General features: G+C 36.5%; 1 pseudogene; it reads right to left on the bottom strand.

Moving 5' to 3' along the window:
- Positions 1-225: 225 nt before the first annotated feature.
- LOC123233964 lies at positions 226-21,054 on the bottom strand (annotated as a pseudogene).
- Positions 21,055-27,055: the final 6,001 nt, after the last annotated feature.

Genomic DNA, 27,055 nt, shown 5'->3' with positions numbered 1-27,055 from the left:
CTTGACTTCTCACAGCTTCTGTTAGACTGGCTGTACCATCCTGCTTGTTATTTTTGCTCCAAGTTTTCTATGGGTTGAACTTCCAAGTCATGGGAGTTATCTCAGGTACCTAAAACTAAGGATGACAAATAACAAAAAATAGAAATAAACAATCCCCTATCTATTTCTTGGAAACAGGGTAAAAGACATTGAACAAAGGAAGAAAATCCTTCCTCTTTCACCAGTTCATTCATGGCATTCTATGCCATGGCATGCCATGGGCAAACTAGGATCTTCATCCTCTGAACTCAGCAGATAAGAATTGCTGAAAAGAACACAGCAGAATGTTGGGGAAAGAGAAGCCCCAAAACCCCAATTAGGTGTTATGGCAGTTTTTTTTTGAAACCCTTACCTTCTGTCTTAGAGTCAATACTGTGTATTGGCTCCAAGGCAGAAGAGAGGTAAGGGTAGGCAATGGGGGGTCAAGTGACTTGCCCAGGGTCACACAGCTGGGAAGTGTCTGAGGCCAGATTTGAACCTAGGACCTTCCATCTCTAGGCGTGGCTCTCAATCCACTAAGCTACCCAGCTGCCTCCTTATGGCAGTTTTAAAAACAGAGGCAATCAATGGCTATTCCCATATAGACAGCAGGCCTTCATGTTAGCCTCACTAGCCTGAACTACAATTATATATCAGGGAAAATATTTGTTTTTGTTTTTTTTTTGTAGGAAAAAGTGGTTTTTCATGTGGAATATAATAAAATCTCAAGACAATTCATAGACAAAAAGGTTAACTCTCATGTATCACCCATCTCTGCCAAAAGTTTATGTGAACTGCAGGAGAGGAAACATATAAGAAAAACAACTACTTGAACGCATGGGTCGGGGTGGACATGATTGAGGGTGTGGACTCGAAACTACCACACCAATGCAACTACCAACAATTTGGAAATTGGTCTTGATCAAGGACACATGACAAAACTAGTGGAAATGCGCATCGGCCATGGTGGGGGGGCGCGGGGTGGGGGTTGAAGGGGAAAGGTGGAGCATGAATCAGGTAACCATGTTAAAAATGAATATTAATAAATGTTAAAAAAAAAGTTTATGTGAACTGTCTATTCACTCAAAACCAACACACTGTCTCCTTAGAAATGTTATCCAGGTTTTTCCAAGATGAACTCCAGACTGCAGTTTTGTCTTAGAATATCCTCAGATGGTTCTGTCAATGATTATAAAACAGGATAAAGTCTCCAGAGACTGTTCAAATAGCAGAGGAAAAAGAGTGGGGAGAAGCTATTAGAATTCTCTCTTCTTACCTCTTAGCTTGTGATCTTCTCCTCCTCAAGCACCCCCCAAAACTAACCTCCAAAGTTTCCCCAGTGGCCTCTCCCACCAAAGTCCCCTTAGCTTCCTCTACTTCTTCCTCCATCCTGGAGCCTCCATGATGATTGCCACCACAAATTTCTTCTTGGCTTCCAAAGCTACTGGGCTTGGTCCAGTCCAGAGTGACTTTGTTTCCATCAATCTTCTATATTCCATGACTTCCTTTGCAGCTTTAGTATCTTCTTGAGTTGAAGTCCACAAAACTGAATCTTTTTGATGACTTTTTCTCCTTGTTTGCCTCCTACATAGCAGTGAAATGAACCTTTCTGTTTCTTTTGTTGTGTCTTTGGACAGACCTTTGATGTGCAAAATTTTGTAGGCCTAGCTCCTTGGGGTTGCATTAGCTATCCTTTCAGCTTCAGTGATGGTTCTACCTTTAATTTCTACATCGTTATAAAAATTCAATCTTTTTTTTTGCATTTTCTACAGAGGCAAATTCAATGAACCTTTTAGGTGGGCCTTGGTTGTTCTGGGGAAAGCTGATGGATGACACTTTCTCAAATATTTCCTGCAGATTTTCTTTCATGGCCTTGTAGGCAAGGTTGTTCAGCACCAATTTCTTTGAATCTGCTGACTTGCTGTTTCTGCTCTAGGAATTCTTCTTTTCTCTCTAGTTCTTTTGTTCTTGACTTTTTTTCCCTGTTGTACTAATTAAATTTTAATGGTTTGACTAAAACATATGACGATTATAAATAGTAATGGTGGTTGCCAATTCAAAGTATTATTGCTCAAAGTTGAAATAACTTTAATAGCTTTTATTTACAAAAGAGATGGAAAGGGTAAAAGCAGAGAAATACAAAAGGGTAGTGAAGACATATATTGCTCTGGTGCTCGACTCAGCCAGGACTTGTTGACCTTCAACTGGAATTAAACTCTCTCCAAAAGACAGGAAGGGAAAGCCAGGTATCCACTCCCCAAAGTTTCCTCCAAGAGGTAGGTCAAGACGATGACTTGTACTGAAGATGACTCCTGAGGCTGACTTTATTCTTGAAGCTCACTTTCTTATTGAAGCCCACTTCCTTCTTGAAACTGACTTCCTTCTTGGAGTCAAATTACCCAGCCCCAGAAATTCAGGACCTTTTATAGTGGCTTCTTGTCCCTTCCCCTGTTCAAAAGGGCCAATCACAGCTTCCAAGTTGCCCATCATTGCCCAGGGGGAAGTGGGAACCACTTCTTACCTTCTGGAGAGGTGAATATTCATCAGAAGGGTTTACAGATTCCTGGCTGTTTGAGGTGAAAGGTGGAGAGCTCCTCCACCTAGTGCTAAGTAAGGTGTTCAAGGTTTTGTTGATTCAATTCAAAAGTAGACAAAGGAGAGTTAAGCTTGTCTTCACAATCTGGTGAGGTACTAAGTAGGGGTACTTGAGTTATTGTTAACCAAAGTGTTAACTCAAAATAGACAAAGGGAATAAAGGATTCCCTTTCACAAGTGTAAACTCAGAATTGGACAAAGAGAACAAAGATTTCCCTTTTACACTGTATAGTCCAGAATGCATACCCACCCATCAGTCTCAGTCCTCTGCTTCTTTTTCTAAGACCTTGTCTACATCTGCTTCTGTCTTAAATTCAATGTAGGCAGTTTCCTTTGGGGATCTTATCCTTGATGTAGATCAGTCTACCTCAGTAGAATTTTCAAACATTTCCTTGAGCTCCTCCTGAGTTGATTCTTGATGAAGGGTATCCTTATAACTTGATCTTTTTTGTTTTCTTTTATTTTTTCCAACTTCATTTCAGAGCCATGCACTTTGGAGTCAGTGAGTTCAAGAACTTTTTCCATGTCTTCAGCAGATTCAAATTCCATGTAACCAAACTTCCTGGTGATCCCAATGTGGATGTCCAATAGCAAGGCCTCTTTTTGCAAAGAAGTCTATAATGTCAATTTTTAGCATACAAGTGGCTTTTGGCTCATGTTACTAGCAAAGAAATAGAAATTAATAGATGTTTCAGCTTCTAATTTCTGTTTTTCTCATTTCTTTTTTCCTCTTTCCTAGTGCTTTTCTGATGGGTGATTCCTCTTCCCCTCCCTCCTTTCTTGTCTTTCCACCTTTTCCTCATCTTCTTTCTCATCTTCATCTTCCTCCTCAGATTTTTTGGCTTTCCCAGCTTTCCCGGGTAGCTTTCACAGAAACCGCCTTTCTTTTGGTGGGGGTGGTGTCCATAGTTGCTTCTTCAGAGACATCCTCATCCTCCCCATCACTATCCTCTTCTTTCTCATTATTATCCTCTTCTGTCTCATTTTTAGTCTTGTTTGGCTGGAGTTGCTCCCACTTCTTTGGCTTAGGGTTCCTCAAATTCTTCATCCCCCTTATCTTCATTGCCCTCTTTCTTAGCATTCTTCCCATTTGGGGGGGGGGGTGGGGCTTCTGCTTCAGCTGGAGTGATTGCTGTTTTAGCTCTCTTCTTGCCTGGGGTGATGACAGCTTCTTACCAGAAGTTGTAGCTGCTTTTTTTTTTTTAGATTTTTTTTAAACCCTTAACTTCTGTGTATTGGCTCCTTGGTGGGAGAGTGGTAAGGGTAGGCAATGGGGGTCAAATGACTTGCCCAGGGTCACACAGCTGGGAAGTGAATGAGGCTGGATTTGAACCTAGGACCTCCCATCTTTAGGCCTGACTCTCAATCCACTGAGCTACCTAGCTGCCCCTCATAGCTGCTTTTTGGCAGACCTGGTGGTCACAAGATTTTTGTTTTGTTTTGTTTTGGTTTTGCTGGTGTAGACACAGTTTTCTTACTCTTCTTCTGAGAGACTATAATTTCTTTTCTACTGCTTTCCTCTTTATCTTCTGACATGTCTTCATACTCACTCTTTTGTGTCTCCTTTTGGAGAGAGACAATTTTTTTTGGCTCACCTTGATTTTTAAGCTTCCCCATGGCAGTAGGAAATAACTGGGTGGTAGAGTGTTCAGATACATAGGTGGAGTCCAGGCAGTGTTGGTGACCTGTAAGAGTGCAGAGGAAAGTCCATTCACAAGAAAACTTTTTTGGTGGAGATTAAGACCAAAGACAAAAGCAGAAAATAGATTTTTAAAAAACGCTTACCTCCTGTCTTAGAATCAATACTAAATATTGGTTCTAAGGCAGAAGAAACTAAGGGCTAGGCAATTGGGGTTAAGTGGTTTGTATGAGGTCACACAACTAGGAAGTGTGTGAAGTCAAATTCAAACCCAGAACCTTCTATCTTCAGTCCTGTCAGAAAATTGATTTTAAATGCATTAGAAGATTTTAAATAAGTTCTGATCACTAAAGCTGAGTAGAAATTTTCAAATACAAACACAGGAGTCAAGAGACAACTAAAAATAAATACATTTGAGCACTTGGAACTTCAATATGATGAAGTGCTTACAATCTAATACAGAGAGAAGAAATAATGGGGCCTTCCAAATTCAAATGTTTTCAAATGGGAATATTCAAGAGTAAAGCAAACTTCCTGTTCCTTTTAAGGGGATTTAACTTGAGGAAAAAAGAAAAGATCTAGATTCTAAGGCAAGTACTTTAGATTCTTTATATAACTGAAATGATAATGACTGAAAAAATTATGGCATTAAATGTTATGGAGTATTTTATATGGTAAGAAATGACCAATGAAATTATTCAGAATCCTGAGTAGCATGAATTAGTGTAAACCGAAGTGAGCATATCTAGGAGAAAAATTTCTAAAAGAACAGCAACATTATAAGGAAAAATAGCATCAAAATAGTCAAGAATTCTGATAACCTTCTGACAAAGTGAAGTTGTTCAGAAGATGCAGAGAGACATATATTTTTGGATATGACCATTGTGTGGATTCATTTTACTTGACTGCTTATGTGTTATAAATTTTTTGTAAATGAGCTAGGTGAAATTACAGCAAAACCAGAAGAAGTGAAAAAAATACTCAGAACATATTATATACAGTTATATGTTAAGAAAACATAACCCAAAAGAAATAAAAGAATACATTCAGAAAAATAAAATACTCAACTTCCAGGCTAAGACAGCTGCAGAGTAGAAGTGACTCTTCCCACTACTGATCACAACAAAGTATCTCAAAAGGACAAAAATCCAAATCAAATGAGGAAAGAGACTCTACCATAGGGCTCAGCCTTGAAGATAGTCAGGGATTGGGCATTTCCATGCTATAAAAGGGTAAAATTACACCTACCAAAGTGTGAGCTGATCACCCCTCGGCCCCCCTCCCCACTACCTACTACTCCAGGGTCAGAGTGAAGGCCAGGGCAATTTCTAAATTATTGGGAGCTGGCTGAGGGAACCACACTCTTACCCCTGAAGACAGTTTAAAGCCATGGCAGCAAGACTTGGGACCCACGGAGTGCAAGAATGGAGATAGCACAGAGACAGGCTGTCCACAGCAGACACCTTGGAGACTTGAGAAATAGCCTCTGGACAAAAACCACTCTGTGAGTGCTATCTGCCCTCCTCACTCAGACTTCTGGCTAAGAAGGGAAGACCAGAAAAGGTAAGCTACAACAGAGAAAGCCTCTGACATTGGTTAACTTCTATGGAGAAAAGGAGCAGAGTACAGAGGTGACAGCAAAGAGTGACAAACAAGCAAACACATCCAAACTTTCCAAAAAAAAAAAAGGGAAATTGGTCACAAGTTCTCATTAACTCAAATTGGAGTTCAAGAACCAAAGATGGAGAAACAATGGGAAGAAAAGTGGGAGAAGGAAATGCAAGTAATTCAAAAGGAAAATAACAGTTTAAAAGGCAGAATCTCCCACTTGGAAAAAGAGGCACAGAAGTCACATGAAATAATAAGCAAATTGGAAACAGAATTGACCTGCTGGAAGCCATGAAAAGCAGGATAGACCAAACTGAAAAGGAAAATTAAAAGTTCATAGCTGAAAATCACTCTTTAAAGACTAGAATTGGGCAAGTAGAAGCTAATGATCTCATAAGACAGTAAGAATTAATAAAGTAAACTCAAAAGAATGACAAAATAGAAGGAAACATGAAATATCTCATTGAGAAGATGACAGACCTAGAAAACAGGTCCAGGAGAGACAATTTGAGAATCATAGATCTACCTGAAAACCTAGAAAAAAAGAAGCCGTGACATCATATTACAGGAAATTATCCAAGAAAATTGCCCTGATCTTCTTGAATATGAGGGCAAAATAGACATTGGAAGAGTCCATAGATCATCCTCTATATTAAATCCTCAAAAGACAACTCGCAGAAATGTAATTGCCAAATTCAAGAGCTTCCAAGTCAAGGAGAAAATATTGCAAGAAACCAGAAAGAGACAATTCAGATATCAAGGAGCCCCAGTCAGGATTATACAGGATCTGGTGGCCTCCACTCTAAAGGACAACAAGGCTTGGAATATGATATTCAAAAAGGCAAGAGAACTGGGTCTACAACCAAGGATCACCTACCCATCAAAACGGACTATATACTTCCAGGGGAAATTATGGACATTTAACAAGATAGAAGATTTCCAAGAATTTATGAGGAAAAAACCAGAACTAAACAGAAAATTTGATGTCCAAATACAAAATTCAAGAGAAACATGAAAAAGTAAACAAGAAAGAGGGGAAAAAATTTTAAGGCCTTCAGTAAGGTTAAATTGTTTATATACCTATATGGAAAAATGATACTTGTAACTCTCAAAAACTGTATTCATAATCAAAGTAGTTAGAAGAATTATTCATAGGTAGAGGTTGGGGTACTAAGTGGTTTAAGATGATATGTAAAAAAAAGTGGGGGAGAGGGAAATAGAAGATGGCACCAAGAGAAACTTGAAGGAAGAAGAAAAATAGGATAAATTATACCACATAAAGAGGCACATATGAGGGGGAGGGGAAGAATACTATTATAAGAAGGAGAGGAAGAGAGTGTTAATAGGTAATACTTAACTTACTCTCAGTGGAATCAATTCTGAGAGGGAAGAGCATCTAGATCCATTGTGGTATCAAATTTTTATAGGGAAAAACCAAAGGGGGCAGTGGGGTGGGGAGTACCAAAAGGGAGAGAAAGAAATGGGGGAGGGAATTTAATAGACCCTAAAGAAAAATAAGAGGAGAATAAGAAGGCAGGGGATGGGAAGGGAAGTAAAAAAAGGGTATGGATTAGATTAAAAGCAAAATAAAAAATTATGTGGTATAATTTAGAAGGAAATAGTGAAAGAAGAAAGGGCAGAACTGGGAGGAAATCAAAATGATGGGGAATACATAGGTGGTAATGTGGGATCCATAGTTCTGAAAGGGGTTCAAACTGCAGAGAGGGGTTCAAGCTGCATCACAGAATTCCATAGTGCCCCCCAGAACTCTAAGAGAGGGGGCAGCGCCAGGTCACCCTTCTTGCAGGTCCTGATTCTTGGCTCTGGGCACACATACTCTCTGTGTAGCTGCTGGAGCCATCCAGTCTCTGACAGCCAAGACTGCTTTACTTTGTTAGACCTTCATGCAAGACCACAGTCTACCTTAGTTTAGCTGTTTAAGTTTAGAAAGAAGATTATTAGGGGCTTAGATAGGAGGTCAGCTATATAAGATACATTTTTCCCCTTTGGGGGCAAGGGGCTGCTTATTTGACATAGCTATTTGTGTAAATGAAATTAACTCTAGCCCATTCATAGTCAAAAATCTACTTACCCTAGGCATCTAGATTATATCATCCCCACCTTCCTCAGGGGAAGTGGAGATAATTTAATCACACGTGACAATAAGTATCAAATCAAGAACAAGGGACTGCCCTTTGGGCAGTCCAAATCAGTGTAGAGGCTGCCATTGGTCCACTTGAATTAGAGGTGACCCAAAGGAAATGTCAAGAGACGCTATCTCTTTAAATACGTGGGTTACAACCTGGTAAAGTTAGTTGAGGAGTGGAAGGAGTTCAGGAGTTCAAGAGTTCAGGAATTCCGGCTTTGGACTTGGTGCTGAAGGTGCTCGGCTGAGACCTCAGAATGCTTGTACTCTGAATTGTCCCGTGGGTAAGTTAGGCTGACTTCCTTGGCCTACCTTGGCGTTTCCAAACTCTGCCTTAAGTAGGCTTATAGCCTCTCTGATTTCTAAAGTCTTGTGGCTTGTAACCCAGTTTAATTAGTCTTTTAAGCCTCTCTCTGTCCAGGCCTCTTCAGGCCTGGACTGGCCTCTCCCTCTCTCTATTTACCTACCTTTTACTTTCCTAATTGTAAGTAAACTACCTTAAACTGGATGTTGACTTGGGTCTATTTTAAATATGGAATCAATCTGAATTGTTGATTCCTGGCAGCTACATTTTAAATACATATTTATAAATACCTAAAATCTCCCTCTTACATATTTTAGGTAGCTTCCCCTTACCTATCATTCCTAAACCATTTCTCCCCCTTCCTATTCCCAGATATCATTAAGCCCTTGTCATCTAGGAACTGTGTCCGGATACAGATAATTTGGGGAAATACTCACATCCTCCATAAGCCAAGTTCCTCTTACTAGTGGCTCTGAATTTGATCCTAACTTCTGAGCCAGTGGGCTGCTCCTAAGACATCAAGCCTCACCTATTCTATCCTGTGGGGAAATAATACATACAGAGAAAGATATTATCACAAGGGGTTTAATCTTTATTCACTTACCATCTTGGCCCAGAAGTTACCAAGCTAGATCATCCTCCATAATCAGACAGTTAACTGACTTCCAACTGCTTACAGGGAGGGGGAAGAGGTGAAAGAGTACTTCACAGGCTCCTGCCCTTCCCATCCAGTCAAGTCTGCCTGCTTCTCTAAAGACTGGGGATTGGGGAGATTTCACTGCCATCTCACAGTTTCCCTAATCCTACAGTATTCATAACTCTGAATGTGAATGGGATGAACTCACCCATAAAATGGAAACAAATAGCAGAATGAATTAGAAACTAAAATCCTACCATATGTTGTCTACAAGAAACATCCTGAGAACACTTTAAGATAGACTACTGAAAGAAATAATGATATGGTACCTGAATTTACTGTCAAGATTTCAAGAAAGAGACAGAGTTTAGTTGAGCAATTTTAGTGTTTATGGGACAAGCAAGTTAGCAGATGAGTAGAAAGCTACTCTGTCCTTAGTTGTATGTGGATTCCCATACAGCCTTTGCTTCAGTAGTGGAATCATTTTTCAATAGATTATCAAATTGATCTGTGGTCAGTAATCCTATCTTTTTCTTCACAAACTTCTTCTGGAGTTTGACCTTCCCCTAATCTCTCCGCAACAACCTCTCATGTTCTTCTGCTGGCTTCTTCACACCATCATTATTCAAATGAACTTAGTCTCAAAACATTTATTCTTCCCTTCAAACTTCTGCTTGAAGCAGAATCATGTTCAATATTCTACTATATATAAGTTGGGGACTCTCCTCAACTGATCTTTCCAAGGGACTGGAAAGAATGGGTTCAGAGGAGGAATGTAATCTCAGTCCCAAAACTCATTGGTATGGGACTCTTTCCTTATTGGTAGAGATCAATTCTCTGTGTCTGCAAAAGGGGCAGGGTAGAATTAACAAGAGCAGGAAAGAGGAGTTCTTCAGTTCTTCCATTCACTTTGGTTTTGTAGATTCTTATTGCCTTGTGAAGTAATTTGCTTCTAATTGTCCCTTCTAATTTTTAAAGACTGAATTTTATCTCTGACTTTTTGATCCTCTTTTCCCTTTTGTTCTATTTTTCTTTGTAGAACATTGTTTTTATCTTTTGCTTTCTTGTCTCATTTTCAAGCTGGTCAGTTCTGGTTTTTCGGACACTATTTTCTTGTTCATGTACCTCTTTCAGACGACTTATTTTGCTTTTTAAGTTCTTTCTCCAATTTTCTTCAATCTCTCTTAATTGTTTTTTGAATTGTGTTTTGAGTTCTTCCAAAGCCTGGGTCCAATTCACTGGAGTTCCTGAGTTTTTGCTTGGTGTTCCTTGATCCTCCTCTGTTCCATTTGTTCTTTGTTCATTACCTGAATAGAAGCTGTCAACTGTAATTTTTTTTTCCTGTTGTTTACTCATGTTTTCCTTCTTTCCCCCTCCTTGCTTCTCTGTTTATTTGTTGGATCTGTGAGTTTGGGCTTTTCTGCCCTGAAGGGGCTTCTTCTTTGTTCTGCTGATTAACTGGATTAGGCTGATGGAGCTGACCTGTTGAATTAATGTGCCCTGAGGCCAAATCTTTCCCAACTGCCAGAAGAGGCTGAAGGTGAAAGTGAATATGTGGAGGCTGAAGGTAGTTACCCTCCTCTCTACTCCTTTCTGCCAGCTGCCTCCCTGCCAGCTGCCTAGTCAGAGCCCTGAGCTTCTTGTGGTGCTATCAAGGTACTCCATTCAGTTTTCACTTTTGCCCTGGAATCCCATAGTCAGCTGGAGTCCTACTGCAGGTCTCAGTACAGTAGGTAGGGGAGGGGTGTTAGATATTTCCCTTATACTGGAGAATTCGACTTTATTGATGTACCTTTCAGGTTGAATAGAGTAGGAGAGATCTGTGGCTCTGTTTTGTCATTGAGTTTGGCTTTTAGTACACTTGCTCTTCTGGTTGTTTGCCAGCTCTGTGATTTTGAGCTTTTCTGCCCTCTGGGGGCTTCTTCTCTGCACTATTGATAAACTGGATTAAGTCAGTTGAGCTGATCTACAGAACTGAATGTGCCCTGAGGCCAAAACTTCCAGCAGCACAGGCTTAAGATAGAGGTGTGGAGGCTGAAGGCTGTGACCAGCCTGCCCTCTTCTCTGCTTTTCTTCTCCAGCTGACTCTTTTCCAGCTGTAGTTAGAGCCCTGAGCTTCCCATAGTTGTGTTAGTAAGGTACTTTGTCCCAATTGGAGCCCTCACCCTGAGATCCCACTGACTGCCCGAGTCTCAGCACAGCATGTTGGAGAGGGGCACTGGAACCTTCCTTCTTTCTTTTCCTTAAACCTAAGAATTCAACCTAGTCTGCATACCTTTTAAGTTGAATTTAGCAGGAGGGTCTTCCACCTCTGTCTTGTTGGATTTGGTTTTCTGTCCCCCTTGAAGCACTTTATTTTTGATTGGTGTGGAATGGTTTTTACAGAGGAATCAATTTTTGCTGCTTCTAAGCTGCAGTCTTACTCTGTCCCCATTCCAATAACAGTTGAATCTGCAATTGCTTCAGGCATTTCTAGATTTCAGCTTTGAGAGCTGGATAATGTCAGCTCTACAGCTGGTTGACAAAAAAGACTGTGGGAAAAAGTTGACCAGAGAGGAGGAGGAATTTTCAGTCTCCATTATGTCCCTCTCCCCAACTTACTACACTAGCTACTTTAGGAACTTCCCTTTGGGATCTAGGGTTCTCTTGGCTGGGAATATCTCCCTGGGAAAACTTCTTTTCTCTGTATTGTCTGATATATATTTTCCTATATATACGCTTTGTGATTTTTTTAACTATTAGATTAGATAAAGAGTTTCTTGGAGAGTTACTATGTTCATTGTAGAACTGTTTTTTTTTTTAAACCCCTACCTTCCATCTTGGAATCAATGTTGTGTATTGGTTCCAAGGCAGAAGAGTGGTAAGGGCAGGCAATGGGGATCAAGTGACTTGCCCAGGGTCACACAGCTGGGAAGTGTCAAGGTCAGATTTGAACCTAGGACCTCCCGTCTCTAGGTCTGGTTCTCAATCCACTGAGCTACCCAGCTGCCCCCATGAGGTCAGATTTAAACTTAGGTCTTCCTGACTCCAGGCACAGTACTCAGCTATCTAGCTACCTCCTGGATTTTGTAGCAAAAGGGCTTTTTTTTTTTTTTTAAATTCCAGAAGGTGATCTATGGATTCTTGCAATTGGCATTTTGTTTTTCTGTGTTTAGAATTCTGGGTAGTTTTCTTTGTATTGTTTGCATCATGGTGCTTACATATTTTGACTTGGAGTATTCTTCTGGGAACTCTATAATCCTTAAATTATCTCTAGATTTCCTGTAGAAATTTCCTGTAGAAATTCTCGATTTTTGTTGTTGACTTTTACTTCTCTTAATCCCTGTTGATTTTCACTTCTGTGTATTTTATATAGTTCATACTATGTACCAGGCACTATACTAAGCACTTTTCAGATATCTCATTTGATTCTCACAACTAGGTGGCAGAGTGGATAGAGCACTGGGACCTGGAAGTCAGGAAGACCTGGGTTTAAATATGGTCTCAGATACTAGTTCCTTCATCCTGGTCAAGTTGCTTGACTGCTTTCTGCCTCAGTTTCCTCAACTTTAAGGTGAGGATAATAACATTTCATACCTTGCAGGGTTGTTGTGAAGATCAAATGAGATAATATTTGTAAAGCACTTAACATAGTGTCTGACTCCTTTCTTTCCTTCTCTTCATCTCTTCTTTCTTTCCTCCTGGTTTGTTCTGCCCCAAATACCGAAGGGCTTCAGATGATTTTCTTATGTAGTCTTCTCTTTGACTTTCATTGCTTGTTCTGGTGTGTGTTTTGTCTTTTGTTTGAGTGTTTTTATCAAGTGTTTTATCTAAGACCTTTCATATTGCCATATTAGCCAGAAACAAATCCACTCTTGTGGCTGAATTGATACTAACACACAAAAGGAAAGAGAACTTGGGAATTTAGTGGTTTGGATTGTGTTGTTAGTTGAGTTAACAATTTATCAGGGTTTTCATTATAAAGTACAAGAAATAAAAACCTTAATTCACTCATGTCCAGTATGGGACTACAAATATCCATTGTGAATTCAGGGTATTTCAACAGTGGCCTATCAAGGCAGCTGAGATAAATATGTAAACGTATTTTTAGCTCTTAAAGGAAAGCATCATTTTCAGAATTAATTTATGTATACCAGACAAATGGATAAAAATACATTGATTTGACATATATTCCAAGTTCCTAGAATTATTTAATTAACTATATAATTTGACAGTTTTATCAGACATATCAAATGATTTTTTTCCCTCATGGTGAAAAACCACAAGTTCTAAAAGATCCTATCCAAAGTACAAAGACTTATAAGCATAGGTCCAAATATAGAACAATATTGTTGGACTGCTCACACTGTGCATTAAATACATCAACTCTTGTGATTGGAATGCTGCTAACACGGAAGAAAAAAGAATTTAGAAATTAAATGGCTTGGTTTGTGCTGTTATTAGAGCTAATGATCTGTCAGTGTTTCCATTATAAATCCTTATTTTTTTCAGGGTCTTCTAAATCAGCCATAAACATTTTTCTCCAGTATATTCCTCAGGATTTTTGTTTTCAACCTAGAACACATACCTATTTTGGGAGTGTGTGTCTTTTTACCAGGATTCTGGGGGGTTAAGGGAGTTGGCCATTTTAAAGCAGTAAAGTGGTGAAAAATGAGGGAAAGGTGATAATTGGTTACAGATGATCTTTTGATGCTGCTGGGACTAAAAGTCTGCTCAGTTTACTTCAAATTGGGGATGTGCAAAGTTGAAATGACATTCTTCTTAATTTGTGCCAGTAATAGTAATTCACAATATAAAGACCAAGGGATGAAAGGGATTTGGATAGTTTCTCTATGTGCAGGAATTGACCTAATTTTCACAGGTTTTGGAGTCTTTGGGGACCTTCTGGAAGCTCCTAAATCACCTCAAAATTATGAAATGGAACATTCTTTGTACCTGATCCTAGACAGATTCCCCCCTCCCCCCCCCCTTAGACCCAGCTGCTCCAGCTTGTTCTAGTCTCAGAGAGGTAGCAGTTGAGTATAGATAGAATTAACATAGATTTTTTTCCCTGGAGCATATCTTTTCACATGTGTGACTCCTAGATTGTCAATTTCCAGGTTTAAGGTATTATGTAGGCCTAAATCCACTATTTATCTAGAGGACATGATTCAAATTAAAGACATTTAATGAAACAGTATAGAAGTTTGTAATAGAAAAATGACCTAACCTTGAAGTATTATCTATCGCCTATGCATAGGAATCACAGATATGGGTATAAAAGGAAAGAATATATGGAACTAGAGCATGTGTTTTGATTTTATGTCTCTGATGCTATTTGATCATAATATCCTTTGGTTATGTCATCAAATAGCTTTTAAGTGAGTCTGCTCCTTGCTTTGTACAGTATTCTCTCTGGGTCTGTTTGCTTTCCTGATTTTGGTTTTCTTTCTTTAGTTGCTATTAATTTTTGGACTGAGAACCTGATTATTCTATTGGTATCCAGCTTTTGGCTGTTATTTTTTGCTGAGCTTTGGTATACTGGGCTTAGATGTCTTTTAGTGCATAGTGTCTTCTGAAGCATGGCTTCTAGGTCCTAGCTTCTAGACATTACCTTTTTAGGATCATCTGCTAGCTATAGAGTGGCTGGTTTCCTTTTATTAAAGGTAAGCTGATAGCTGATAGCCCTTGTACTTAGCTAACAAAAGACAGTTAGGATTCCAAAAGGATAAAATTAAATCTTGTCTTGACATCTTTGTCTGCTCAGAGATGATGATCTAGAGAACCTTCTCAGGGTTAGATAGTCTCCAAATTCTTGTTGGATTAGTATACCAATGAATTTTAGTTTAGCTAAGGAGACCAGCTTATATTATATCTAGATAATGTATCTTCTTGTCTTTATTGTGAGTATCTATCAGGAACAAAACTCTATTGTTTTGGTGATATATTTTGATCAAAATGTTACTGTTTCTCAACACTGATATCTTTATTGTATATTGGAATGCAATAGGAAAATACCCAAGCCTCTCTACTAGCACCTGCTTTCTGTAGATAGATTGCTATACTTTAAACTTCTTCTCACTTTCCCCAACCCTAAATGAAATTTACATTTTATTATTAATCAGAACCTTGGTCTTAATCTAAAGAATAACCTTCTTCCTGGGAACTATAGGTATCAGGGCAAATATGTGGGAAAATATTTTTTACGCAGTCAAATATTTTTTTATGATATCTTGTAATATTGACAGCCCCAACACAAAATTTCAAACCACACAGAATACTTTGAAAATTGAATAAGAACAATCTTTCAAGTGCAGTTATCAGCCACATCATCTGATTTGTGATATATAAATTCATTTAAAGATTATTCATTTGTCTTTTTGTTACATTAAAATACCTAGATGCTTTTCTCCTTCCTTCTCCTTCCCCTATTAGAGAAGGTGTCATCTGATAAAAAGTAGAAAACTGGGAAAAAAATTTTATAGACAGTCTCTCAGATTGAGGTCTCAGTCAAATATATAAGAGTATGAGTGCCTGAACTGATAAATGTGCAAAAGATATGCATAGACAGTTTTTGGGTAAAGATATCAAAGCCATATAGGTATATGAAAAAATGCTCTAAATCATTGAGTCAAGAAATGCAAATCAAAATCAGCTAAAATGATAAAAAAAGTAAAATGACAAATGTTGAAAAGTATGTGGAATAATAAGGATACTAAAATACTATTGGTGGAGATGTGAATTGATCCAACCATTCTAGAGAGCAATTTGGAATTATGCCCAGAGAGTTATAAAACTGTGTATATTTTTAGACCACTGGGACTGTTTCCCCAGGAGATCAGGGAAAAAGGAAAAGAACCTATATGTTCTGAAATATATATAGCAGTTCTCTTTGTGGTGGGCAAAGAACTGGAAACTGAGAAGAAGCCCATTAATTGGGGAATGGCTGAATGTTTATGGTATGGTTGTGATGGAATACTACTGTACTATAAAAAATGATCAGCAGGCTAATTAAAAAAACAAGTCAGAAAGAACTACATAGGATAATGAAGAATGAAATGATTAGAACCAATTTATGCTTCAAGTAATAAATCTGTAGCTGTACATGGTATTCTTTTGATTTTTTTTTTATTATCACCTTTCCCACAAGCATCCTTTTCCATCAGGGAGTGCATAGATAAATAAAAGATATCTTTCCAGTTAGCAGTAGAGAGCTGATGAATTTTTTTTTTTCTTTTTAAAGGGTTAGGTTTTATTTTTTGCAGGTGAAGCAACAATTGGAAAGTATAGCATGGGGTAGCTAGAGGACTCAGTAAATACAGAACTGGAGATAGGAAGTCTTGGGTTCAAATCTGTCTACAGATACTTCCTATTTATGTGACCCATGGCAAGTCACTTAACCTCAATCATTGTCCCCCCCAATATATACTAAGATGAGAAATTCAGGGAAGGCCTATCTATTAACCAGACAACCAAACAATAAATCAATAAATATTTGTTAGTATTATTAGCTTGTGCTAGATATGATTCATGCTCTCAAATAACTTTTATTCTGTTCATGGAGAACAATGCATATATTATATGTATGACCTCTAAGGTTTTTAGGACCCTGGACAAATATTTTTTGTAGTGTCCCTGTCTGAAAAAAATGATAAAACATGTATTATAAAATTCAAGGGCCCATTGTGAGATATTTTGATTTATTGATGAATATTTGGTAAAAAGATTTAGTTTTTAATTAGTTTTTAACATTCACTTTTTTTTGTTTTGTTTTGTTTTTAAACCCTTGTACTTCGGTGTATTGTCTCATAGGTGGAAGAGTGGTAAGGGTGGGCAATGGGGGTCAAGTGACTTGCCCAGGGTCACACAGCTGGGAAGTAGGACATTCACTTTTTCATAAAAATGTTTTGTTAAAATAAGATACATATCTGAAATGACTGTCTAAATTGTATTACTATCAAAATCTAGGCGACTACTCATACTACAATTTTGTGTAGCTTACAGATCACTGATATTTAAGATGAATCACCACTGTCCTCCCATTTATTCAGAACACTCAGATGTTCAAAGTCCTCAGATCTTCCAGGAAAATGATTTATACCATGATGACTCACCTTACTTTCACCTGACTTTCATGAATATCCACAGATTCATTTTCAGAAAATGTTTTCAACACCACTTGATACTTGATATCTAGAAGTAATAATACAAGGAACAGGCTGTTGTCAATAATATACACTCCAAAAAAAATACAGAAATCTTGCCCTTTTTTCAAAAATATGCTAAAAAGAAAAGTACAGTGAATAAAAACTTGATTACAGTTCAAAACTGTTTTCTTATGTTTAAAAAGGCACTGATAAAATTTTTTCCTTAAATAGATAATTTTGAATGTAATTTCTATTCTTTCTTATGGCAAAATTTAAATTGTTATTCTTTAATATCATTTCTTGGGTTGGCAGTACAAATAAACCTGAGAGAGAATGAAATGTTGCTATTGTTTTCACATTTCATTGGGCCCTATTTTTTAAAATATAAAAATCAATAAATTTTTCTCAAAATTCAAATGATACTTTTTGCTAAAACATATAACAATTTTCATTAAATATATAAAACTCATAAAATTATAATTTGAGAAAATGAAATCAAGTGGAACTTATTTTTCAATTTTTTCATAGTAAAATTATATTATATTTTGTTTTTTGCATTATTATTTATAATATATTAAACACACAAACATGAAAAGCACAAAATTAAGATCTGTATGACTACCTGGCCTCTAACATAATATTAAGTAACAGATTATATTATTCTACACAGTAAAACAAACATGCACACTGTGATGGCAGCAATCAATCTGCCCTCTCTTTAGAGTGGGGTATTTTTAGATAGATTATTATAGTTATAATATAAAATATGCCATGAATATCAGTACTCTCAAATTGAAATATACTATATTTTACATTGTAAACCTGAAATGTCTATTATATGTCAAAAGATAGTTCTTAAATTTGGAACAATGTGAGCCATATTTTAGAAATATAATAATAATAGATATTTCCAGCCAATGGATGTAAGCCAAAGTTATAAGAGAAATATATTATGGTTGCTGATTCTATGCTAGCAATAAGTTGCAATAAAAAACTTGTACTGAGGACAATATTGGCAGTAATATTCTGGTTTTCCAAACTGAAGTAAGTGACAAAACATTGTTATAAGCTGTTAACGGCTTTTAATGTCTTTTATTTGCTCTTAGAATTTCTAACTTGTCCCTCTCTGCTTCCTTAAACATTATGGATATTTCACCAAAGCTTTTAATATTTCACACTATTTTTCAAAATGCTTTAAAAATATAATTATTAATTTTATTATTGTAACTGTAATATAGGTAAGATGATCTTCAATGACTTTGGAAGAGAGAGGGAGTCTAACAACTCTATACAACTTTGTTTTACTTAAATCCAAATTACAAGCAAGTCATGATATCACTCCATGATGTCTTTAGTACTCTTTGTAAAGAAAGAATAAACAACTAGAAATCTAACTTGGTAAGATTGAACCATTTCTTCTGTGAATTACTATAGTTTGCTTGATAGGATTTTATTCAAAAATTTTCAATATTAATGATATTGGTCTATGGTTCTCCTCACTTTATCATTCACTGGTCTAGGTATTAGTGAGAATCAGTCAACAAACATTTACTGAGCACATTATGTGCTAGGTGGCAAGCTAAGTAATGGGGATACAAAAATAGGCAAAAGACAGTCACTGTCCTCAAGGATTTTACAGTTTAATGGGGGAGAAAACAAGCAAATAAGTATATATACTATTTCACATATATACATATATATGTATATGAAATAATTAAAAGAGAGAAAGCATTAGAATTAAGAGGGATTAGGAAAAGTATGTAGATGTATGCAGAAGAAGGGAAGTCAATAGACACAGAGAGAGAGAGAACAAATGTTCATAGCCATAGGAAACAGCTGGAGAAAAAGCTTGGGGTTGAGTGATGAAGTATCTGGTTCTTGGAATGGCAAGGAGACCAGTATCACTTTTAATATTTCATTTTTTTGCTTCTCTTCTTTAAGATTGCCTTTTCTTTCTGTTTATTTGCATTTCTAATTTGTTGTGCTTTCTTCCTCTCTCTCTATCTCTCTCTCTCTCTCTCGTTCCTGCTGTGTAGGGTATCAATTCTACTTTCACAATACTTATTTTTCTCTTTAACCATGTACAAACATCCTACTATGATTTCACGATCTTTTGGGAAAACACAGAATCCTCAAATTCATCAGGTATTGATTCATTTTCATTTATCTTGGGATATTTATTCAGAGATGTCTAGGCTAATTTAGTCCATCTGTTATTAATGTCCATCTGATATTAATATGTCCATCTGTTATTAATATCTTGCCTTTTAGTTTATCTGCTAGTGCTCAAGGTCTTTGAGTTTTAAAATCGTTGGTCATTTCCCTACATTCTCTTATTACTTTCTGATTTCTTCCCTCTTGATGGAGTTTTCCCCAGAGACAGGAACTCTAAGCTTTTCAATCTTCTCCTGTACTTGTTTTGACAGCCTCAGTTTCTACCCAAGACGACCTTTATAGGGATAGAACTAGCCATAAGTGGAGTCCTTTTTTCAGGCCTCAGTGAGACACATACACTCTATTCAGGTCTGGTTCCTTCTGTTCTTCAGTTTTCTGACAGAGTACTCTTTAGCACAGAAAGGCATTGCCATGCTGTCATCCCAAGTCAAATATGTTTCTAACTTTTAGATTTTGATTTTCTGTAGGGCAGTGCGAGACAAAGTTGTATTCTGTTGCTTGCCTATTGGTGTGGTTGTACCAGATATTGTCTGTCTGGAAGGGTTTGATTGTTGAAAGCCGTTAGATGTAAAGAGCCAATTGGAGAAATAGGGTCAAATTTAGAGCCTGTTATCTGGATTCCCTACGTGACCAATCCAGGCTGAGGCAGTCTTTGTGTTTGGTCCTGGTCACCTGAGCCCTGAAAAGCTCTGGTACCAGCAGGTAGATTAATCCAAAAACAACTTGACCCCTCCAAGAGGCTATTAGGAGTCATTTAGAGAAACAGAGTCTGTAATAGATGTTTTATCTGGATCCCATTACAAAATCATCGGCAAGTAAAACTGCGTGTATGATTTTTCTGCACTGCATGTCAGATGCAGATAGAATGGACCATCTAAGGTAAAAATCTGAGGCTCCTCTTTTGACTCATTTTTAGATCCCCACATTCTCTCAATATTCTTATTGGAAAGCTTTGAGTCCTTAACCAGACCAGCAGCTACTGAGTTAATAATTCCTCTCCTTGACAATTTCTCTCCTTGATAATTAAGAAGCCTGAAACCTAAAAAATATATTACTTAGATAAGGACTGGAGCCGGACAATTTAGTCCAGACTATCTGACCAGGTGCAGATCTGCAAATCAAGGCAGAACGCAATTAGTAAACATCTCCATGAAATTTATTTCTGCTTCCAGAATTATCCCCTACTAATTGGTGGTTAGAACTTGGCCCTTGTCTTTGCACCCATATCTCTATTTTTTAGGCTTTAATGAATTGTGTATGATTTGTAACCCCTTCACAGCTGTGATTCTTTCTTTTTGTTCTTTGTTTGAAACCAGTATAAAATAAAGTCCAAAATCCCATAGCGTGGGATCAGCATGGGCTAACCTCTAGTTTGGCTGTTCTCAGTTTCTTTTTCCTGTCTTAGCAATCCGACGCCGTAAAACGCCACTCAGGACCCCTACCATATAGAGCTGGTCCTCTATATTTGATGAATTAGAATATAAAGGAGGCTTTCCCTATTACTGTTTCATCAACTTGTTTCTTGTTGGAATTCTTGGAGTCTTAAACCTTGGAGACAGCTGAAATTGCTATATCTCTTGTCCACAATTCCTATTTTGAGATGTTTGAGAGACAAATTTGGATCAAAGAAAGCATTTAGTTCACATGACCCTAAAGTGATTCAGGGCTTTTTGAAGATGCTGATAGCTCTGGCTAAGTAGCCAAATAAAAAAAAAGTCTCTTTTCAACCATATGGTTGGCCACCTGGAACCATTTATAGAACATCTACACATGCTTCATTGTCTCTCCGTAGTACTTACCTGTCATCGCAATTCTCTGGATCTATCTCCCTAGCATATTTGTCAAGCAAGCTGATAGGGTTTGTGAGTATACTAGATCTCTATTATACACGAATATGTGGAGCTTATAGATGGGAAACCTTCTTACCAATGTAGGACAGCATTTCCTCTGCAACTTAAAATTACTTTAAGTACTGTAAAGGGGAATTCTTTGTTCTCTTTGAGTTTATACTTTTGAAAGGGAATCCCTTATTCACTTTGCCTAGTTGGAGCTAAGACTTTGGTTAACAATAACTTCAGTACCCCTACTTAATACCTTACTAAATTGTGAAGACAGGATTAACTCTCCTTTGTTTACCTTTTGATTGAATCAACAAAAGTCTGAACTAGGTGGAGGAGCTCACAAACACTTAGAGCAGTAATGGGCAAACTTTTTAAAGAGAGGGCTAAAGGAAAGGAAATGCTCATCTGTCAGTCTGTTTCTAAGGCAACTCTTTCAAAGTTTCATTGTACTGTATTCTACTCATTGTATTTGCCAGATTAGGAATAATGTCCTGCAGCAGGATAGAACATGCCTTAAGGCATAGAGTAATTCATTACATGTACTTCAGCATTTTTAACTTTGTTCAGGTAAGAGTCACAGGTAACAATTAATCATGCAGTAATAATTCTACCTCACAGCCAGATTCAGGAATAACCATGTGGGAACATTCCTATTCAAAAGGAAAGTTGGAAGGATCCCACCTCAGCTGTGCTGAGATTGTGCCTTCAACTTTTCCCAAATAAAGATCTCTGCCTGTGACGTTCAAGGTCACACATCTTCTGAGTAGCTTGCAGCTTTTTCTCTCATTGCTTTATTGACCCATTAGAATTTAAAACTCAAAATAATATTGATTGCAGTCTCAAAAGCTTTAACTTCCAATGGTAAGTTTCATTTATTGCAGCTTATTGAAAATGATTAAACTTACTCTCATGGAGTTTCAATAATAAAACAGTAAAAGTTTACTCAGGCTCACAAACATATAAGACATTTCATTTAATTCTCTTCTAAGTCATAAATTCATCCTGGCATAAAATGAATCATTAAAAATCATTTCTATATTATAAGCAGATTTGTATATTCTCAGTAATTCATTTTTATTATTTAGAAATTCTATAACCTAAGCAAGCTTTTTGTAACAGGGCTGGTGACTTTGTTCACAGATTGAAAACTTTTAGATAAAGAAATTCTGCAAGGTTTTTCCTTTAACTTTTCTACACCATAAATACCAACTTTTCTTTTCTCTCTTTTTTTTTTATATTTTTCCTGCCCTTAATGAGTCTCACAACTCAATAATGGACTGTATTGATAGAATTTCCCCTAAATTATTACCAATATATATCTGGAATTCTTAGGAGCACTTGGACTTTGCCTCGTCTTTACCCTTAAATTTTTTTCTTTTTGTAGTGGGGAAACAAGACAATTCTTAAAATTCAATTAAACAAGTAACAAAATAGGTGGAAGTTTACAAATTAACCTTGGCTCAAAACTCATTTTAGCATTTAAAGCAAACTTTTTTCACTCAAACTCATTGTTTCATGCATATTACAACTTTCTTTCTGCCTGAACTCCTCATGTTCCTTAGAATTTTCACATTACATTTCTCTCAGTGGACTTTAATTAAAAGTCCTTCAAATGGACTTTGATTAAAGTCTCTGAACAACCTGTTGCGTTTATATTCTAATCAACTTCTCTTCCCTTATTTTACTTGCTTTCACCATCATAATTCAAATAAACAACTTCACTAAGTATTATTTTTACTTTTAAGTCATGCCCAATTAAACACTTCTAAGATTTCAACATCTAGACAGAGATCTCTAAGAACTCAAGCAATTTCATAGTAAAAACAGTACTATCTATTGCATTTCTAGACAGTTTAAAAAATTTGCATCATTCCTTCAGCACTTAAAGCTATCACTGTAATCAATGATCCAAGGAAACCTAGATTTTAAAAGAATTTACCATTTAAACACTAGTTCCAACAGAGAGCCTTCTCAAATTTATTTTAGGTATTAATTTTATCTATAGTACAACTTGGTAATATGAAATAGCTTTTCATAAGATCATATAAATATGCATTTTTACCAATCACATTGAAATCTTCCTATAGGATTATACAGTATGAGATTCTTACATCTAATCAATAAAATAAGGCAAATATACAACACTTATAGTATCCCAGGTTCTGTGTTAAACAATCTCTAGTCTCCAAAGTGGCAGTTACATAATAAGTTTTAATCTGTTCCTATTAGCCCACTTTTTAAGAGCACATAATTAAATTTAGTTCAAATCTGATATTCATAAGGAACTCATTGCTTTCGGGTCAATCCTAGCTCACTCTAGTTTCTACCTTATATTGCCTTCAAATCAAACTATGTTTTAAAGTACTATTGATCAAACATATGTTTATGTTTATGTTAAACATATGTTTATGTTAAACAATGAAAACATATGAAATTCCATATTTCCCAAAAGTAATATTTCCTTCAAACATTCTCCTTTTAATAGCATTTATTTCAATAGGATTTCAAACTGAGAGACCTCCAATCTTTAGCTTACTCATTTCCTTTCTTATTTTAGCATATAATTTTAGACTTTCAATTACTGACAATTCTGCTATTCACAATGTGATAGAATTATGGAAAGTCATTTAAAAAGATTTTTAAGCAAATGTAAAAATACTTTAAAGAACAATTAAGTTCTGAAAATTTAACAAAGGGAATAACAAAATTTCTCTAAGTAAGTATCATATATAGTTCTGGTTGCTTATTTAAATAAACTTTTGTCCTTTTAGGGGAGGAGGCAAAAAATAATTCTTTTAAAAATTATTTTTATCACACAAAACACACTTCCATATTGTTCATTTAAGAGCACACTCATATATGACCAAAATCTCAAAATAAAACCATAAACACACGGATGTGAAAATGACTCAAATAGTTTTTTCTCTGGAGGTGGATAGCATTCCCCGTCAAAAGTCTTTCAGGATTGTCCCAGATCATTGCACAGCTAAGAGTAGCCAAGTTTGATCATGGTACAATGTTGCTATCACTATGTACAATGTTCTGGTTCTACTTATTTTGCTCTGTATCAGTTCATGCAGATCTTTTCAAATTTATATATATGAAATATACACATATTCCACATGCTTGGGATATATATATATTCTATAATTCTCAAAAAAGATGAAGCAAGAATTTTTTAAAAGCTTAACATTTTTTAAAAAAATGAAATGATAGCCCTTGAGAAAAAAAATTGGGAAAGGAATGAAAGCTATGGAGAAAGAATTGGAAAGAGAATCCATGATTTGGCAGTATGTAAAAAGGTTTTTCAAGGAATATACTCCCTAAAAATTATAATGAAGTCGATGACTATGAAACCATAAGAGATATTAAAACAAAGTCAAAAGGCTGGAAAAAACCAGAAGAAAATGAAAGATATGACAAAAACAACTGACCTGGAAAATAGACTGAAAGGAAAAATTCAAGAACCATTAGTCTACCTGAAATCCCTAACTTAAAAAAAAAAGAGCTTAGACATCTCATTTCATGAAATATTTAAAGAAAATGGTTCAAATTTCTTAGAAACAGAAGGCAAAATGGAAATAGAAGGAATTCACCGGTCCTTTTTTGACAAAACCTCCAAAATAAAAACTCCCAGGAAGATCATAATCAAAGTGAAGAGCTTCCAGGTCAAAGAAAAAAATAACTTAAGCAAACAGAAAGAAGTCAGATATTGAGGAGTCACAGTCAGTGGCACTTGTGCTTTGACAGCCATTATTATAAAGAAGTGGAGAACTTAGAATATGATATTCTAGAAGGCAAAAGAAATGGGCTTAACAGTCAAGAATAACTTAGACTCAGGAAAATTGAGCATAATTCTAAAGGATAAAAAAATGTATCTATAATGAAATTGAGGATTTCCAAACATTCCTAATAAAAAGATGAGAGACGTGAGTAAACTATGAAGTTCAAACATAGGAATTAAGAGAGACATAAAAAGATAAATATGAGTGAATCATGCTAATTGACTAAACAAAGATATCTCCTACATTCAAGTAGGAGATAATTAATGTATCCCCATTGAGTCCCATCATTATCTTGGAGAGAATTTCATTAGATATAGCCTGGTTTTGTTATGCCTTAAATGATCTTAAGAGCAGAATGGAAAAAGAGGGAAAAAGGAATACACTAGGGCAGGGGTGAAGATTTGGGAAAATTATCTCATATAATAAAAATGTCAATAAACAAAGAAGACAATTGAGGAAATAGCTGACCCTTCAATCTCACTCTTATTTGAACTGGTTAAAGGAAGGAAGACTACAAACACACATGGATACACATTCACATGCACACAGAGTTGAGGACAGAAATCTATTTAATTTAATAGAGAAATAGGAGGAAAAAGGAAATTAGAGGGAAGGCAGATTAATGGAGGAATTAGTCCTAAGCAAAACAAACTATTGTTGTTCATTTGTTTCAGTTGGGTCCAATTCTTTGTAACCTCGTTCGGGGTTTTCTTGGCAAAAATACTAGAGTGGTTTGTGATTTTCTTCTTCAGCTCATTTTACAGATGAGGAAATTGAGGCCAAAAGGGCTAAGTAACTTGCTCAGGATAATACAGCTAAGTAAGTGTCTAAGGCCAGATTTGAACTCAAGAAGATGAGTCTTTTGGCTTTAGGCCTAGCACTCTATCCACTGGGCTACCCAGCTGGTCCAAAACAAATTCTAAAAATGTACAAATATATTTATAGCTCTTTTGAGGAAGCAGTAGCAAAGAATGGGAATCTAAAAGAGTACCCATAAAATTGAACAAGTGGTGTATAAATGTGATAGAGTACTATCGAGTTGTAAGTGTAATCCACAACACATTGCTATGGGACTCTATTGGTGGATATCAATGCCCTGCACCAGTTTAAACAGTGGCAGAGTTGGCAAAAATTGGCAAAAAGTGAGAGAAGAGAGATCTAGTCCTTTCAGTGTAGTAAACCTCCTTGTGCTATTCTGACTTTCCACTTTGAGAGGGAAGATAGAATGATGCCAACTCCATTGAAGGTTAATGAAGAAAGAAAAAGACTCTGGGAAGAAGCTGACATGAGTAGTCAGCAATCTCCATCATGGTCCTATAACCAGCTTGCTCACTAGAGTCACTGGGAATTTCTACTTTGGGCGAAATCTGGTACTCTTAGTAGAATTGTTACCTCATTCTAAATGGGAGAGCTCTGTGTTTTGTGATTTATATAATAGCTAGGACCAATGACTTTTATAGATTACTTTTTTACTTTTTGCTATGTTATTCATTGTGGAACTAGTATTTGGTGGGAAGATTGTCAAGCCTTGGATATAAAGCTTGGGGTCATCCTTTCCACAGTAAAGAAAAGGCATTATGAATTTAGCTTGCAACTAAAACAACAACTACTAGACTAATAATATTTAAAGGAAAAGATAAATAAAATTTTAGACTGATAGTCTTTCTACCTAAGGAGAGCAGAGTGGCTCCCTGCTCCTGGAATGTCTTGGTGTCCATGGAGGAGGGTGGGGGGAAGATTCACTATAGACATATCCATTCTTATCTTTCTTTGAGTCCCTCTCCTTCCCACTACTTGTGCAAAGCAACATAATATAGTTTGTCCATTTTTATTTTTTAAATACTTATTTTTGCTTTATTGTATAGATTGAATGCAGCTCCTGTTCTTTTGGATTTACTTGGTACGTAGGAAATTTTTTCCCCTTTCTCCTAAGTTTTATTCTGAATACATATATTAAAAAAAACCATTTTTCTTGTATTCCACGCACACATTATGAAGTTCTTAATCTTATATAATTTTTCCACTTGCACACTTATCCTCTCCTTTCATACACTTTCTTATTTTGTAATGTAGTACCACAAAAACATGGAATCACTTTTAAGGAGGGTGTCATAAGAGTCATCAAAATACTTCTTACCCACCTCTTCATTGCAATGAAGAAATCTCTACCAGATTTCCATT

This window comes from Gracilinanus agilis, chromosome 2 (genome assembly GCF_016433145.1).
Source record: "Gracilinanus agilis isolate LMUSP501 chromosome 2, AgileGrace, whole genome shotgun sequence".
In the NCBI taxonomy this organism is placed as follows: Eukaryota; Metazoa; Chordata; class Mammalia; order Didelphimorphia; family Didelphidae; genus Gracilinanus; species Gracilinanus agilis.
The sequence above is the reverse complement of the archived record's forward strand: the minus strand, read 5'-3'. Positions and strand labels throughout refer to the sequence as shown.